Below are 19890 nucleotides of genomic sequence, written 5' to 3' on the forward strand. Positions count from 1 at the left end.
CTGTCAAAAACAGAACAGTCCGTAAAGACGAATTTTGAAGGGGCACTTAACTTGCTCAAAAGGAAAAAAATCAAACTAATGAAAGTTGCGTACATATCTGAGGATCACTCACGTAAATTTTCAGATTTTTTTGATTCTTCTACAGAGAGATCTGTGCGAATTCGTGACAGACAGCAATGCTGTTTCTGCGCAGCAATCCAAAAATAGCATCAACTTTAACATAGAAACTTTACTTGGCACAAAAACATGATAAGGAGAGGTTGCTACAGTAGTAAACAACTTCCAAGACTCAACAATACAGTAAATAAAATGAAACATGAGTTATCTCCAAAGAAGTGCTTTTCTTTAACGCCTTTCAGCTAGGCGCAGAAAGTGCAAATCAAGTAACATCTAGAGAAGAAGCATCAACATCATAACTTGTTCTAAAAATAGAATCAAAAGGCAACTTCATTCTCTTTCTAGGTAAGTGTTCCATACCTTTCTTGAGAGGAAATTGATATTTAATATTACCTTCCTTCATATCAATAACAGCACCAATGGTTCGAAGAAAAGGTCTTCCCAACAAAATAGGACAAGATGCATTGCATTCAATATCCAAGACAACAAAATCAACGGGGACAAGGTTATTGTTAACCGTAATACGAACATTATCAATCCTCCCCAAAGGTTTCTTTTTAACATTATCAGCAAGATTAACATCCAAATAACAATTCTTCAATGGTGGCAAGTCAAGCATATCATAAATTTTCTTAGGCATAACAGAGATACTTGCACCAAGATCACATAAAGCATTACATTCAAAATCATTGAATTTCATCTTAATGATGGGCTCCCAACCATCTTCTAACTTCCTAGGAATAGAAGTTTCAAGTTTTAATTTCTCTTCCCTAGCTTTAATGAGAGCATTTGTAATATGTTTTGTAAAGGCTAAATTTATAGCACTAGCATTAGGACTTCTAGCAAGTTTTTGTAAGAACTTTATAACTTCAGTAATATGACAATCATCAAAATCTAAACCATTATGTTCTACAACAATAGAATCATTGTCACCAATATTTTGAAAAATTTCAGCTGTTTTATCAGAAGCAGTTTCAGCAGTTTCAGGCAATTTTGCACGCTTTGTACTAGGAGTAGAAACATTGCCAACACTAATTATTTTACCATTGATAGTACGAGGTGTAGCAACATGTGAAGAATCAACATTACTAGTGGTGGTAATAGTCCATAATTTAGCTACATTATTTTCTTTAGCAAGTTTTTCTTTTTCTTCTCTATCCCACCTAGCATGCAATTCAGACAACATTCTAATATTATCATTAATTCGAACTTGGATGGCATTTGTTGTAGCAGAAAATTTTGTATCATTATCCTCAGGTTTAGCAGCCATTTTATTAATTAAAGAAGATTGTGATTCAGACATATATGAGATTCGATTTTCAGCATTTGTAAGTTTAGTTTGTAAACCAGAAATTTTCACATTCAAATTTTCAAGTTGATTTCCTATATTTTTCAACAAGGAAGATTGTTCATTCATAGTTTTAGTAAACAATTGATTTTACTCATATTGTGATTGCATAAAGCTCTTAGTAGTTCTTTCAATTTCCAATATCTTTTCTTCATTAGGCAAAACAGATCTACCATAAGAATTACCATAACCACTACCATTATTAAAAGGATATGACCTATAGTTGTTGTTGAAATTATTACTCTTTATGAAATTCACATCAACATTTTCTTCTTGAGCAACCAATGAAGATAAAGGAACATTATTAGGATCAATATGAGATCTACCATTTGCAAGCATAGACATAATAGCATCAATCTTATCACCCAAAGAAGAGGTTTCTTCAACAAAATTTACCTTCTTACCTTGAGGAGTTCTTTCAGTGTGCCATTCAGAGTAATTGATCATCATATCATCAAGTAGTTTAGTTGCGGCGCCCAGGGTGATGGACATAAAAGTACCTCCAGCAGCTGAATCCAATAGGTTCCTCGAGGAAAAATTCAATCCTGCATAAAAGGTTTGGATGATCATCCAAGTAGTCAGTCCATGGGTTGGGCAATTCTTTACCAAAGATTTCATTCTCTCCCATGCTTGAGCAACATGTTCATTATAAATTGTTTAAAGTTCATAATGCTACTTCTCAAAGATATAATCTTAGCAGGAGGATAATATTTACTAATAAAAGCATCTTTACATTTAGTCCATGAATCAATACTATTTTTAGGCAAAGAAATCAACCAATATTTAGCTCTTCCTCTTAAGGAGAAAGGAAACAATTTGAGTTTTATAATATCACCATCTATATCCTTATATTTTTGCATTTCACAAAGTTCAACAAAATTATTAAGATGGGCAGCAGCATCATCAGTACTAACACCAGAAAATTGCTCTCTCATAACTAGGTGCCAGATTGGAAGTGGAGACTCCCCTTGCAGCGTGTTTTGATCTCCCCGGCAACGGCGCCAGAAAAAGCTGCTTGATGCGCGTAGATGTACACGTCCGTTGGGAACCCCAAGAGGAAGGTGTGATGCGCACAGCAGCAAGTTTTCCCTCAGAAAGAAACCAAGGTTATCGAACCAGTAGGAGCCAAGAAGCACGTGAAGGTTGTTGGTGGAGGAATGTAGTGCGGCGCAACACCAGTGAAACCGGCGCCAACGTGGAACCTGCACAACACAATCAAAGTACTTTGCCCCAACGTAACGAGTGAGGTTGTCAATCTCACCGGCTTGCTGAAAACAAAGGATTAAGCGTATCGAGTGGAAGATGGTGTTTGTTTGCAAAGAACGAGTAATAAGCAGTAGAATGTATTCAGATGTAAAAGAATGGACCGGGGTCCACAGTTCACTAGTGGTGTCTCTCCAATAAGATAACTAACATGCTGGGTGAACAAATTATAGGTGAGCAATTGACAAATAAAGATTCAATACATATCAACGATGATTACTATGTGATTTAATCAGGGCATTACGACAAAGTACATAGACCGCTATCCAGCATGCATCTATGCCTAAATAATCCACCTTCAGGTTATCATCCGAACCCCTTCCGGTATTAAGTTGCGAACAACGAGATAATTGCATTAAGTATGGTGCGTAATGTAATCAACACAAATATCCTTAGACAAAGCATCAATGTTTTATCCCTAGTAGCAACAAGCACATCCACAACCTTAGAACTTTCTCATCACTGTCCCAGATTTAATGGAGGCATGAACCCACTATCGAGCATAATTACTCCCTCTTGGAGTTACAAGTATCAACTTGGCCGAGCCGCTACTAGCAACGGAGAGCATGCAAGAACATAAACAACACATATATGATAGATTGATAATCAACTTAACATAATATTCTATATTCATCGGATCTCACCAAACACAACATGTAGCATTACAAATAGATGATCTTGATCATGTTAGGCAGCTCACAAGATCTATAACAATGAAAGCACAAGCGGAGAAGACAACCATCTAGCTACTGCTATGGACCCATAGTCCAAGGATGAACTACTCACGCATCAATCCGGAGGCGGGCATGATGATGTAGAGCCCCTCGGTGATGATTCCCTCTCCGAGCAGGGTGCCGGAGGCGATCTCCTGAATCCCCCGAGATGGGATTCGCGGCGGCGGCCTCTCAGTAATGTTTTCCGTATCGTGGCTCTCGGTACAGGGGGTTTCGCGACGGAGGCTTTAAGTAGGCGGAAGGGTAGGTCAAAGGGCGTCACGAGGCGCCGACACAACAGGGCCGCGCGGCCCAGGCCTAGGCCGCGCCGCCCTGGTGTCTGGCCGCCTCGTGGCCCCACCTCGTCTCCCTTTCGGTCTTCTGGAAGCTTCGTGCAAAAATAGGACCCTGGGCGTTGATTTCGTCCAATTCCGAGAATATTTCCTTACTAGGATTTCCGAAACCAAAAACAGCAGAAAAACAGCAACTGACACTTCGGCATCTTGTTAATAGGTTAGTGCCGGAAAATGTAAAATAACGCTGTAAAGTATGTGTAAAACACTGCAAGTATTGTAATAAAAGTAGCATGGAACATAAGAAATTATAGATACGTTTGAGACGTATCAAGGATCCCCAAGCTTAGTTCCTACTCGTCCTCGAGTAGGTAAACGATAACACAAATAATTTACTGAAGTGACATGCTACCAACATAATCTTGATCAACATTATTGTAAAGCATATGAGATGAATGGAGTGATCTGAACAAAAGATTGCTAACAAAGATAATGACTAAACAAATGAATCATATAGCAAAACTTTTCATGAATAGTACTTTCAAGACAAGTATCAATAAGACTTGCATAATATATAACTCATAAGCAATAAATTCAAAGTAGAATAATTTGAAGCAACACAAAGGATGATAAAGTTTCAGCGGATGCTTTCAACTTGTAACATGTATATCTCATGGATATTTGTCAACATAGAGTACTATAACAAGTGCAATAAGTAAACATGTAAGAATCAATGCACACAGTTAACACAAGTGTTTGCTTCTAAGATAGAAGGGAATGGGTAAACTGACTCAACAATAAAGTAAAAGATTGGCCCTTCGCAGAGGGAAGCATTGATTACTATTTTTGTGCTAGAGCTTTTGTTTTGAAAACATAGAAACAATTTTGTCAACGGTAGTAATAATTCATATGTGCTATGCATAATACTTCCTACAAGTTGCATGTCTCATGCATAGAGTACTAATAGTGCTCGCACCTTGTCCTACTTAGCTCGGAAACACGGATTCTCATCGCATAACATATGCTTCAACCAAGTGTCACAAAGGGGTACCTCTATGCCGCTTTGTACAAGTGTCTAAGGAGAAAGCACGCATTGGATTTCTCGCTTTTGATTATTCTCAACTTAGACATCCATACCGGGACAACATAGACAACAGATAATGGACTCCTCTTTTAATGCTTAAGCATTCAACAACAGATTAATATTCTCATAAGAGATTGAGGTTGTATGTCCAAACCGAAACTTCCACCATGATACATGGCTTTAGTTAGCGGCCCAATGTTCTTCTCTAACATATGCATACTCAAACCATTTGATCATGAAATCCACTTACTTCGGACAAGACGAACATGCATAGCATCTCACATGATATCCAACAAAGGTAAAGTTGATGGCGTCCCCGAAAACATGGTTATCGCTCAACAAGCAACTTATAAGAATTAAGACACATAACTACATATTCATCACCACAATAGTTTTTAAGCTATTTGTCCCATGAGCTATATATTGTAAAGGTAGAGGAATGAAATTTAAAGGTAGCACTCAAGTAATTTACTTTGGAATGGCGAGAAATACCACATAGTAGGTAGATATGGTGGACACAAATGGCATGGTGTTTGGCTCAAGGTGTTTGGATGCACGAGAAGCATTTCCTCTCAGTACAAGGTTTGGGATAGCAAGGTTGTTTGAAGCAAACATAAGTATGAACAGGTACAGCAAAACTCACACAAGAACATATTGCAAGCATTATAAAGCTCTACACTGTCTTCCTTGTTGTTCAAACACTTTACCCGAAAATATCTAGACTTAGAGAGATCAATCATGCAAACCAAATTAAACAAGCTCTACAGTAGTTCTTCATTAATAGATTAAACTACATGATGCAAGAGCTTAAACATGATCTATGAGAGCTCAAACAATTGCCAAATTGTCAAACCATATGCATCATTTTCCAATTCCAACCATATAGCAATTTAACGAAGCAATAAGCTTTCGCCATGAACATTAAAGCACAATTAAGAACACAAGTGTTCCATATGAAAAAGCGGAGCGTAATATCTCCAATATAAGAATGGCGAGATCCAACTTTATTCAAAACAAAACAAAAATAAAAACAAACCGACGCTCCAAGTAAAGAACATAAGGATGTGACGGAATAAAAATATAGTTTCACTAGAAGTGACCTGATAATGTTGTCGATGAAGAAGGGGATGCCTTGGGCATCCCCAAGCTTAGATGCTTGAGTCTTCTTAAAATATGCAGGGATGAACCACCGGGGCATCCCCAAGCTTAGACCTTTCACTCTTCTTGATCATAGTATATCATCCTCTTCTCTTGACCCTTGAAAACTTCCTTCACACAAACTTCAAGCAAACTCATGAGAGGGTTAGTGCATAACCACAAATTCATATATTCAGAGGTGACACAATCATTCTTAACACTTCTGGACATTGCACAAAGCTTCTGAAAGTTATTGGAACAAAGAAACTCATTCAACATAGCAAAAGCGGCAATGCGAAATAAAAGACAGAATCTATCAAAAACAGAACAGTCTGTAAAGATGCATCTGGACTGGGCACTTAACTTGCTCAAATGGAAAAACTCAAAACTAATGAAAGTTGCGTACATATCTGAGGATCACGCTCGTAATTTCGCAGATTTTTTCTAATTTTTTACAGAGACTTATGCCAGAATTCGTGACAGACAGCAATGCTGTTTCTGCGCAGCGATCCCAAATATAACATCAACTTTAACATAGAAACTTTACTTGGCACAAAAACATGATAAGGAGAGGTTGCTACAGTAGTAAACAACTTCCAAAACTCAACAAAACAAAAATTTCTATAGTAAAATAAACACATGGGTTATCTCCCAAGAAGTGCTTTTCTTTAACGCCTTTCAGCTAGGCGCAGAAAGTGCAAATCAGGTAACATCAAGAGACGAAGCATCACCATCATAACTTGTTCTAATAATAGAATCAAAAGGCAACTTCATTCTCTTTCTAGGGAAGTGTTCCATACCTTTCTTGAGAGGAAATTGATATTTAATATTACCTTCCCTCATATCAATAACAGCACCAACGGTTCGAAGAAAAGGTCTTCCCAACACAATAGGACAAGATGCATTGCATTCAATATCCAAGACAACAAAATCAACGGGGACAAGGTTATTGTTAACCAGTAATGCGCACATTATCAATCCTCCCCAATGGTTTCTTTTTAACATTATCAGCAAGATTAACATCCAAATAACAATTCTTCAATGGTGGCAAGTCAAGCATATCATAAATCTTCTTAGGCATAACAGAAATACTTGCACCAAGATCACATAAAGCATTACACTCAAAGTCATTGAATTTCATTTTAATGATGGGCTCCCAACCATCTTCTAACTTCCTAGGAATAGAAGCTTCAAGTCTTAATTTCTCTTCCCTAGCTTTAATGAGAGCATTTGTAATGTGTTTTGTAAAGGCTAAATTTATAGCACTAGCATTGGGACTTCTAGCAAGTTTTTGTAAGAACTTTATAACTTCAGTAATATGACAATCATCAAAGTCTAAACCATTATGTTCTACAGCAATGGAATCATTGTAACCAATATTTTGAAAAATTTCAGCAGCTTTATCACAAACAGCAGTTTCGGTAGTTTCAGGCAATTTTGTACGCTTTGCACTAGGAGTAGAAACATTGCCAACACCAATTATTTTACCATTAATAGTAGGAGGTGCAGCAACATGTGAAGAATCAACATTACTAGTGGTGGTAATAGTCCATACTTTAACTACATTATTTTCTTTAGCAAGTTTTTCCTTTTCTTCTCTATCCCACCTAGCATGCAATTCAGCCAACAATCTAATATTATCATTAATTCGAACTTGGATGGCATTTGTTTTAGCAAACCTAGCATCTTCAACTTTCTCGGGCATAACTTTCAATTTTAAAAGATCAACATCAAGAGCAAGACTATCAACCTTAGAAGCAAGAATATCAATTTTACTAAGCTTTTCTTCAACAGTTTTATTGAAAGCAGTTTGTGTACTAATAAATTCTTTAAGCATCACTTCAAGACCAGAGGGTACACTCTTATTATTGTTGTAAGAATTACCATAAGAATTACCATAACCATTACTATTAGAAGGATATGGCCTAAAGTTGTTGTTACCATAATTATTCCTATAAGCATTGTTGTTGAAATTATTGTTCTAAATGAAATTCACATCAACATTTTCTTCTTGAGCAACCAATGAAGCTAAAGGAACATTATTAGGATCAATATGAGATCTACCATTTGCAAGCATAGACATAATAGCATCAATCTTATCACCCAAAGAAGAGGTTTCTTCAACGAATTTACCTTCTTACCTTGAGGAGTTCTTTCACAGTGTGCCATTCAGAGTAATTGATCATCATATCATCAAGTAATTTAGTCGCGGCGCCCAGAGTGATGGACATAAAAGTACCTCCAGCAGCTGAATCCAATAGGTTCCTCGAGGAAAAATTCAATCATGCATAAAAGGTTTGGATGATCATCCAAGTAGTCAGTCCATGGGTTGGACAATTCTTTACCAAAGATTTCATTCTCTCCCATGCTTGAGCAACATGTTCATTATCAAATTGTTTAAAGTTCATTATGCTACTTCTCAAAGATATAATCTTAGCAGGAGGATAATATTTACTAATAAAAGCATCTTTGCATTTAGTCCATGAATCAATACTATTCTTAGGCAAAGATAGCAACCAATCTTTAGCTCTTCCTCTTAATGAGAAAGGAAACAATTTCAGTTTTATAATATCACCATGTATATCCTTATACTTTTGCATTTCACAAAGTTCAACAAAATTATTAAGATGGGCAGCGAGCATCATCGGTAGTAACACCGAGAAAATTGCTCTCTCATAACAAGATTCGAGTAAAGCGGGTTTAATTTCATAGAATTCTGCTGTAGTAGCAGGTGGAGCAATAGGAGTACATATAAAATCATTATTATTTGTGCTAGTGAAATCACACAACTTAGTATTTTCAGGAGTACCCATTATAACAGTAGTAAAATAAACTAAGCAAATAAAGTAAAGACAAGTAACTAATTTTTTTGTGTTTTTGATATGGAGAACAAGACAATAAATAAAGTAAAGCTAGCAACTAATTTTTTTGTGTTTTGTTTAAGTGCAGAAAACAAAGTAGTAAATAAAATAAAGCAAGACAAAAACAAAGTAAAGAGATTGGAAGTGGAGACTCCCCTTGCAGCGTGTCTTGATCTCCCCGGCCACGGCGCCAGAAAAAGCTGCTTGATGCGCGTAGATGTACATGTCCGTTGGGAACCCCAAGAGGAAGGTGTGATGCGCACAGCAGCAAGTTTTCTCTCAGAAAGAAACCAAGGTTATCGAACCAGTAGGAGCCAAGAAGCACGTGAAGGTTGTTGGTGGAGGAATGTAGTGCGGCGCAACACCAGTGAAACCGGCGCCAACATGGAACCTGCAAACAAAATCAAAGTACTTTGCCCCAACGTAACGAGTGAGGTTGTCAATCTCACCGGCTTGCCGAAAACAAAGGATTAAGCGTATCGAGTGGAAGATGGTGTTTGTTTGCAAAGAACAAGTAAAAGCAGTGAGAATGTATTCAGATGTAAAAGAATGGACCGGGTTCCACAGTTCACTAGTGGTGTCTCTCCAATAAGATAACTAACATGCTGGGTGAACAAATTACAGGTGAGCAATTGACAAATAAAGATTCAATACCTATCAACGATGATTACTATGTGATTTAATCAGGGCATTACGACAAAGTACATAGACCGCTATCCAGACATGCATCTATGCCTAAATAATCCACCTTCGAGGTTATCATCCGAACCCCTTCCGGTATTAAGTTGCGAACAACGAGATAATTGCATTAAGTATGGTGCGTAATGTAATCAACACAAATATCCTTAGACAAAGCATCAATGTTTTATCCCTAGTAGCAACAAGCACATCCACAACCTTAGAACTTTCTCGTCACTGTCCCGGATTTAATGGAGGCATGAACCCACTATCGAGCATAATTACTCCCTCTTGGAGTTACAAGTATCAACTTGGCCGGAGCCTCTACTAGCAACGGAGAGCATACAAGAACATAAACAACACATATATGATAGATTGATAATCAACTTAACATAATATTCTATATTCATCGGATCTCACCAAACACAACATGTAGCATTACAAATAGATGATCTTGATCATGTTAGGCAGCTCACAAGATCTATAACAATGAAAGCACAAGCGGAGAAGACAACCATCTAGCTACTGCTATAGACCCATAGTCCAAGGATGAACTACTCACGCATCAATCCGGAGGCGGGCATGATGATGTAGAGCCCCTCCGGTGATGATTCCCCTCTCCCGGCAGGGTGCCGGAGGCGATCTCCGTAATCCCCCGAGATGGGATTCGCGGCGGCGGCCTCTCAGTAATGTTTTCCGTATCGTGGCTCTCGGTACAGGGGGTTTCGCGACGGAGGCTTTAAGTAGGCGGAAGGGTAGGTCAAAGGGCGTCACGAGGCGCCGACACAACAGGGCCGCGCGGCCCAGGCCCAGGCCGCGCCGCCCTGGTGTCTGGCCGCCTCGTGGCCCCACCTCGTCTCCCTTTCGGTCTTCCGGAAGCTTCGTGCAAAAATAGGACCCTGGGCGTTGATTTCGTCCAATTCCGAGAATATTTCCTTACTAGGATTTCTTAAACCAAAAACAGCAGAAAAACAGCAACTGGCACTTCGGCATCTTGTTAATAGGTTAGTGCCAGAAAATTTAAAATAACGCTGTAAAGTATGTGTAAAACACTCAAGTATTGTAATAAAAGTAGCATGGAACATAAGAAATTATAGATAAGTTTGAGACGTATCAGTGGAACCTGCACAACACAATCAAGATACTTTGCCCCAACGTAACAGTGAGGTTGTCAATCTCACCGGCTTGCTGAAAACAAAGTATTAAGCGTATCGAGTGGAAGATGGTCTTTGTTTGCAAAGAACAGTAAGGAACTATGATTGCAGTAGAATGTATTCAGATGTAAAAGAATGGACCGGGGTCCACAGTTCACTAGTGGTGTCTCTCCAATAAGATAACTAACATGCTGGGTGAACAAATTACAGGTGGGCAATTGACAAATCAAGATTCAATACATATCAACGATGATTACTATGTGATTTAATCAGGGCATTACGACAAAGTACATAGACCGCTATCCAACATGCATCTATGCCTAAATAATCCACCTTCGAGGTTAGCATCCGCACCCCTTCCAAGTATTAAGTTGTAAACAACGAGATAATTGCATTAAGTATGGTGCGTAATGTAATCAACACAAATATCCTTAGACAAAGCATCGATGTTTTATCCCTAGTAGCAACAAGACATCCACAACCTTAGAACTTTCGTCACTCGTCCTGCATTCAATGGAGGCATGAACCACTATAGAGCATAAATACCCCCTCTTGAAGTTACAAGTATCAACTTGGCCAGAGCCTCTACTAGCAACGGAGAGCATGCAAGAACATAAACAACACATATATGATAGATTGATAATCAACTTAACATAGTATTCTAGATTCATCGGATCCCACCAAACACAACATGTAGCATTACAAATAGATGATCTTGATCATGTTAGGCAGCACACAAGATCTAAACAATGATAGCACAAGCGGAGAAGACAACCATCTAGCTACTGCTATGGACCCATAGTCCAAGGATGAACTACTCACGCATCAATCCGGAGGCGGGCATGATGATGTAGAGCCCCTTCGGTGATGATTCCCCTCTCCGGCAGGGTGCCGGAGGCGATCTCCTGAATCCCCCGAGATGGGATTGGCGGCGGCGGCGTCTCTGGAAGGTTTTCCGTATCGTGGCTCTCGGTATAGGGGTATTCGCGACGAAGGCTTTAAGTAGGCGGAAGGGCAGGTCAGGGGCGCCACGAGGGGCCCACACCATAGGGCGGCGCGGGCCCCCCTCTGGCCGCGCGGCCCTATGGTGGCGGCGCCTCGTCGCCCCACTTCGTTATCCCTTCGGTCTTCCGGAAGCTTCGTGTAAAAATAGGACCCTGGGCGTTGATTTCGTCCAATTCCGAGAATATTTCCTTACTAGGATTTCTGAAACCAAAAACAGCAGAAAACAAGAATCGGCGCTTCGGCATCTTGTTAATAGGTTAGTGCCGGAAAATGTATAATAATGATGTAAAGTATGTATAAAACATTCAAGTATTGTCATAAAAGTAGCATGGAACATAAGAAATTATAGATACGTTGAGACGTATCAGCCATGGATCGGTTGCGTGTCCTGGCATCCTCGTTGACCTGATGAGGGCGAGTTGCTGTATGTTCTTCCTCTTCACGGCGCGAGTCCCTTCGTCTTTTCCTTCGTCCCGTCGTGAGGTCAAAACTTCCTCGGCTGCCTTCTCGCATGTTTCTGGATGGAGCTTCCAGGATTGTCGCCGGAGTGACGCCTGCCGAAACTGAGGTCCTCGGGCCAGATGCACTCGTCCCAGGGAGGCGAAGAAAGCCTCCGGAGTCGATGATAGAGTGGACACCGCCAAAAGTTGTGTTCATGCTGTCGCACGATTCTGTAGGGATTGAGTGCGGCGGCTTGGGGTGGGGTACAAACTCAAAGGATCCGCAGCGGATCGGGTCCTTCGGATCTGATGGTGTTGGTGACTCGAGTAAGAACGCTGCAGACGTGACTGGTACTGCCAATGACCTGCCTTGTGCCGACAGGGTTCCCACAGACGGCGCCAATTGTCGAGGGTGCTCCTCGGCAATGCCCTCCGATAGGGGCTTAGGGTTGATGGAATCATGTAAGCTGACATGAGACATCGGTTCACAAACAAGCGGGGAGAGCGATTTACCCAGGTTTGGGGCCCTCGATGAGGTAAAACCCTTACGTCCTGCCTGTCTGATCTTGATTATGAGAATATTGGATTACAATAGGGTGCCGAAGGGTTCTGCTGAGATCTCGTCAAGAGGCTAAGTGCTGCTGCTACCTAGCTCTAGACTTCTGGTGGCTAAGATTGCTAAGATTGTTCGTGTCCCTCGGCAGCCCCTCTCCTGGCCTTTATATAGGAGGCCGGGTCTCAAGAGGTCTAACCGAGTACGACTAGATTTACAGTAGTTCTATCTCTAAACCTTCCATGTTCGGCTCCTTCCTTGTCTTGTCTGCCAAGGAATCTTCCGCTGCGCCATCCAAGTGGCCCGTCTTATCATCGAATACCTTCATGGGCCTCCAGCTAGACCGTGTAGGGTAGGGCAATGTCGGTTACCCGAAGGATAATGCCCACGTCACAAGAGGAACAAGCTCTCGTAGATAATATCTCACGAACTTTCACCTCCACGTATCACCGTGGAGAAGTCAAACCGATGCACCAAATGCAATGGCTATAACACCACAAAGATGCCCAAATCCTTCACTCTCAAATTCAAACAAAGCTAGTAAAGCTATTAGGGAATAAGATAGGAAGAACCAAAAAGGAGAACACCAAATTCCCCAAGATCTAGATCCCAAATATTCACTCACAAAGAGATGATTTGATTTGGTCAATGTGTGGATCTATATCTCCTCAAACTTCCTCTCAAATAGATGCAAGAATCATTGGAAGAGGAGAAAGATCTCAAGCTCAATAAGGTCAATAAAAATAGAGGAGAGAAGCTTAAGAGAGAGGAGGAAGAAGCAGTGTGGAGAGGGAGAGAAAGAAAAGAGGCCTAAATAGTGGGGCAAGAAAATCGTTGGGCAGTTTTTGGCTGGGAGAGAGCAGCGCAGCGCGGGAGAGCTGGGCGAGCAAGCACGAGGAGGGCGCGCGACAATGTGCGCAAATGGCACAGCCGGCGCGGCTGGCCAGCGAGTAGCGGCACACGAGCTGCAGGAGCGGCGGTCGCGGGACAACAGCCAAGCGCGCGGGGGCTCGTTAGTACCGCCGGGGAGCCCCGGTAGTTCCGGCCGGAGCAGGAGGCGAGCGGAGCGAGGCTGAGCAGATGAGGAGGGCCGGTGCCACCGGCTTGGGCCGGCCAGTACCGCTGGTACTACTACCGGTACCAGTATCGGTTTTCAACGCGTGCCCCCGGGAAGACATCTGCGAGTCGAGGAGGGCAGCCGGTACCTCTTGCGGTACCGGTTGCGGTGCTACCGGCCCAACTTTTTCTTTTTCTTTTAAACCAAAGGGAAACTTAAAACTGCAATATCTAGAGTATGGAAACTCCGATCGACACGAAACCAATTTTGTTGGAAAGAGGACGACAAGAGCTATCCAAAAAATATATGTAAACTAGTGGGGATAATTTTCTATTCATTTTAGAGGTGCAACCCTTTAATACGAGAAACTGAGAAAATTAGCAAACTCGAAAACGCAACAAGTGATCTATGCGAAATCTGTTTTCGATGAACTAGAGCTTGTCAGGGAAATAACCACAAGCTCTAAAGCACCACATAGATAAGATCCAAATAACAACCAAGAATGATGATGCAAGGATGCAAAGGTTTGACCGCGCTCCAAACGCTATAATCGAGTTACTCACTCGAGAGCCCCTTTATAGTACGACATCTAGCCTATAAGCCGGTCTCCCAACTAAACCACGAGACTGGTAAGAAAGAAACCCTATCAAGAGAAAACCTTAACCTCGCGCATTCCACTTGAGCTTGATGATGAAGATCTTGACCGCAACAAGATGGAACTTATTTCTTCATTGTGCTTGCTTGATGAAGTCTTTTGGATTGCTCCCCCATAATCCACTACGGGAGAGCTTCTTCTTCGGTGCATCTTCACATATCCACGAACACCATATGAATGGAAAGCTTCAAGTATATGATATTTTCAAGTTGGCTCATCTTGAACTTGCGCCTCATTTCTTCTTATTCCAACCTTGAAGCCAACATAGGGTTCAAGCATTGCCTATGGACAACTCCTACACATATAACTCAATGCAAATATTAGTCCATAGGGATCTCATTGATTACAAAAACCACACATGGGGGCTCTATGCACTTTCAAGGTGGTAAAGTAGCCTGAAATAGGAGAGACCGTACAATATCGTTGACATTATGAATAATACACCTAGATTTACTATTTTGTTGGGAGCGGATGTGTATGCCATGTGCAGTGGCAAGGGAGTGGAGTTTGGCGTTGTCGAACTCACGATCATTGTCACACTATATGGACGCAAGAGGCAAATTAAACTGAGTATGGGTGAACGCACGAAAAGAGGCGAGTGAGAAGTAAGTATTGGATTTTTGGCGTAGAGGAAATGGTCAACATAAAATAAGTAAAATCATCAAGAATGACTAAAAAAATTATTTATGGAGAATAAAATGAGATGGTTCTTTGAAACCTATACCAAATACTGGACCATGGCAAGGATATACTATTGCTGGAAAGCAAAGAAATTCACTTTCCATTCTGTTTTTTCTTTTAAAAAAGGAAATTTACAATTGTAGTTTAGAATATAAAAAAATATTTGAACATCAAAGAAATCTTCCCATGCGATTTTGCTGTCCAAATCACCCACTTTCGTTGAATTAATATCGTCTAACCTTCTGCGCACACGAGGCTCTAAAACATATTTAAAGTTTGAATAGTCGGATGGAAAACCTAAACACTTGAAATTTTTGAATAATACCTATAATTTGATAGTTGCTAACATCAACATATACAATATTGAGACAAAAAAACTATGATCTTGAACTATTGGCTTCTTTGTAGTATGGCTACAACATTTTGTTATGATTGCACCGACCAAATACTATTGGGCGTATTTTCATCCACATAGGCCCATGTTGCATAAATAATTTGATTAATTTGTTAGAGAATGTTGCATAAAAAGGGCCATTTGTTCAATCTTCCATACCTCTAGATAGCATTTTTCTTTAAGGTGACGGTGTTTTGTTTGCTGCATAAATGCTCCTTACCTTCTCACGATGGACCCTCAGTATTCATTGACACATCTGCAAGATTAATGTAATGTTTCATTCATGAGATGGAGAAACAACTTGATTTGAAATTCAATAAGGTTTTCTCTGTTTTCACACACATTTAAATCTCACATGCACGTTGGCTTCCGTACTGAGGTGTATGATCTCAATTTCAAGCTTGCAAAGGGATTATGATCTCGATGTCAAGCTTGCGAAAAGATTATTATCTCGATTTCAAGCTTGCAAAAGGATTAACATTCATCAGAGCAAGAAAAAAAGCCGCATACTGAAGAACAAGCGACCCACCGATGCGATATGTGAACTCAATGTGCCCATGAACAAAATCTAGGGATAGAGATCTATGATTATGACATCACTCACACATGGGCAAGTTGCACGGTCACATCCCTAGTGGTTGCAAACTTCCATCCATTCTATTACTGGAGTCCTCCTACATATAGAAGCAGTAATGCCATCCCTAGTGATAACAAAACAATACATACCAAAATGTAGGACATAATTGATAAATGGAGAGTTAGAACTTATATATCTTGATGGCATGTCATATCGGTACACGTCTTCTCATGATTACAATAATTCATACAAAGATCGGACATCAAAGTATCTACATATATATTAGTAGAAAAAACCCATAAGCTCGAATTAGATATAACCAAAATTAGGCTTCTATCATAAACCATGTATCTTCTATGCTTCCTTTGGGCCGCACTGTGTTGTTTGAACTTGCATTAAGTTTTGTCATATTTGTTGGTCAAACTGGCATTTGAATAGAAAAATATTTTCGTCAATCCATTTTCTGTAGGACATAAATCGTAAAGTGGTTGTGCCAGTGCTCCGATGGGTTGTCATGATGTGAGTCATCAGTACGAGTAATTATTGGCTAATAAGTGTTGTTTTGTAAGGTTCTGAAGGCTTATTATAATTGACCAATAAATGTAGTTTTGCGTAAACATAGGTTTCAATGTAACTATAAAACTCTGTATGAAACTTTTATAGAATGATGAGTCAAACCCTAGTGAAGTGTGAATTATATGTGGATTATATTTTCATCAGTCATTGCAGTGATGAGACTTATGTAAGAAGCACAGAATGTGGCAAGTGTCTTCTTTTATCAACATGAGATAGTTTTTGTGATTTTCTTTTGACATTTTTCAGCTCTAGCCTGGGATATAATTTGTGAATGTTCTGTTAGTAAAGTTTGTTCCCTCATGGTGTTTATTTTCATTGTGGAGTGTAGTTTGTATATGTTTCTCCAGGTGTATAGAAAATATGTTCTACTATGGTAAAGCTGATGGTTCTCAGCTAGTTGTAAAGGGGTGATTGGATTAAACTATTCTAGATTTGATCTCTTTAACTCGTTATGATCAGAAGATTAATTTTGGTTATATCTAATCCAAGCTTATGAGTTTTTTTTATCAATATCTGATATGATACTTTGATGCGTGACCTCTATATGAAATATTGTAATCGTGAGAAAACATATATCGATATGACATACTATCAAGATATAGATTTCAAATCTCCATTTGTCAACAATGTCTTACATTCTGGTATGTACTATTTTTTCATCAATAGGGATGACATTACTTTTTTATTATTGCAGGAGGGCGTTAGTAATAGAATGAGCAGAAAGAAAGCAAGCACAAGGTATGTGATACTGCAACTTGCCCTTGAAAGAGTGATGCCATGATCATACATATTTATCCTTAAATTGTGTTCATGGCGCTATTAAGTTCACAAATCGTCATGGTGGATCGCTTGTTCTTGGGTATGTAGTTTTTTTTTGCTTTGATGGTTATTCATCCTTTCGCAAGATTGAAATCAAGATCATACACCTCAGTACCGTAGCCATAGTGAATGTGAGGTTTAAATGCATGAAAGACGAGAAAAGCTATTTTGAATTTCAAATAAATAAACTATTTCTCTGTCTCATTAATAAAAGATTACCGGGGTATGATGCAAATGTTTTCATGAATATCAAGGGGCCAAATGTTGAGAAGGTAGTGAGCATTTATGAAACAAGAAAATGACTTTTTTTATGCAGCATGCTCAAACAAATTATGCTATTTTTTTTGCAGCATGGCTCTCTGTGGCTGAAAATACGTAGTTCGATCATAACCAAATTTAGCACATCCTACAAAAAATACAATAGTTAAAGTCATAGGTTTTCTGCCCGAATCTTGTGTAGATGTTACCAACTATCAAGGTTTAGGCATTCTCCAAAATTTTCAGAATTTTTAAGTGCTTAGGTTTCTAACCGATTATTCAAACTTTAAATATGTTTCAGAGCCTCATTCAGCGGAATTGGGAGACGTGGATAGTGAAATCACATGTCAAGATTTTTTTTTGAAGTTTCTAGGTTTGTACTATTTTGAACTACATTTGTACCTCTTATTTTTAGCAGAAATAGTAGGGAAAGTGAACTCTCTTCTTTCCATCGATAGTATATCTATAATGGGATGGTCAAGCACTAATGATTAAGGTTCTACCAGAAAATTATGCATAATTTCACATTCAAACAACATGTGTTCGATAGTTCCATTGAACCCCTTGTCATGGTCACAAAGAACACATGCAACATTTTCAACATAAAAGTTTTTCCTTACCATTAAACCTTTGTGTTATGTTTTTGGATAGAGCATAGAATTTCCATATAAACTTGAAACGACCAGTAGCATTGATAAGACCTTTGGGTCTCCCACTTGTTAGTTTGATCCGCATTAGTGTTAATTTTTCAAGGTACATTTTTGGTCATTCATGAAAAAATACATCCAAGGATGAAACACTAGCACATTGAGGTTAATCCTCTTATATCCTGACTATTTGCGGAGTAACATGTTTGAGCCTATTTGGAATGCGCGACATAGGAAAGAGGTAACAAACTTGTTATTGTGTCCTTTTACAGAATAAGTTTGTGATGTTTAACTATTTTATTTCTGTACTATTTTTTCATAATTAATATGACTTTATTTGTAGAGCAACATTAGTAAGTCATGAACTGACCATTTACCGGATGTAGTAAATCCCAATTTAATATAAAAGAGCTTATCCTTGGGTAAATATTCCGATATCTATCTTTTCTTATGAATGAGAGGATTGTATATGATTCACGTTTTTTGAATAGCGCGACAATGTTAAAAGAACTAAAACATCCCACACATATTCATATGATCATTTATTTTGTTTCAAAATTTGACTCAAGATTGTGCAGGTAAACAATCTCAGCTTTAGCGGCTTTAGCAAGGTATTTAGTCATTTCGTGCTCTAGACTTTGTTAGTCCACACCAAATTTCAGTGATTACGGTGACCAAGGTTATGAATTGTGCATGCATTCTGTTTTCCTGCTCCTCGTGCAACTCAAAGCCGACTTCATAATTTTGTTGCCTTGTTGGCTTAGCATTCATAATGCTATGAAGGCTATATAACATTTGTCCACGGTGTTTCTTGAAGTGAAACAATACACACATATTCATATGATTATTTATTTGTTAAGATTTTGACTCAAGATTGGGCAGCGAAACAATCTCAGCTATAGCAACCTCAGCAGGTATATACTCATTTCGTGCTCTAGAGTTTGTAAGGCCATAAAAATGCCAGTGATTATGTGAGCAAGTGAAAATACCGTGAGCCTTTATCAATGTAACATAAAAAAATATAGCTTGTATGTCTCTAGTGCTTTCTCTGAAATGTACTTCATTTCTGTTGGGTAAAAGCAAAAGAAATATTTTCATCAAGGATGCAAACTGATTACACCATATTTTTATAATTTTGCTAAGAAATAGAAGTCCCGCTACAGCATTTCAGACCTAGAAACAGCAATACAACCACTACCGTGACAACACCTGAAATACAGACTCTCCAAAAGCGCCGCCTCCAAGAAGGGAACAATGCACCAGCGCCGTCGTCGCCCGACCAAAGGTCTTAAGTTTTCACCCTGAAGATAGTCTCCACTCTCAAAACAATGCCTCCAACAACGTCATTGCCAGGCACAACCAGTTAAGGTCAGACCTTGGATTTTCACCCTGAGATGTAAGACTCTGAACTTCACCTATGCTGCTGCCCCCACATGCATACCACTGCTGCGGAGCCCAGAATGCCAAGGAAATCCCTCAGCATCACGGAGACTCGAACCTCTTTTAGTCAGTCCACCAATCCGGCCTTCATGATATTACTTCTTCTGACTTCACCATGGACCAAAAAGTCACCTGATGTC

Source organism: Lolium rigidum, chromosome 3 (assembly GCF_022539505.1).
Source record: "Lolium rigidum isolate FL_2022 chromosome 3, APGP_CSIRO_Lrig_0.1, whole genome shotgun sequence".
Taxonomy (NCBI): domain Eukaryota; kingdom Viridiplantae; phylum Streptophyta; class Magnoliopsida; order Poales; family Poaceae; genus Lolium; species Lolium rigidum.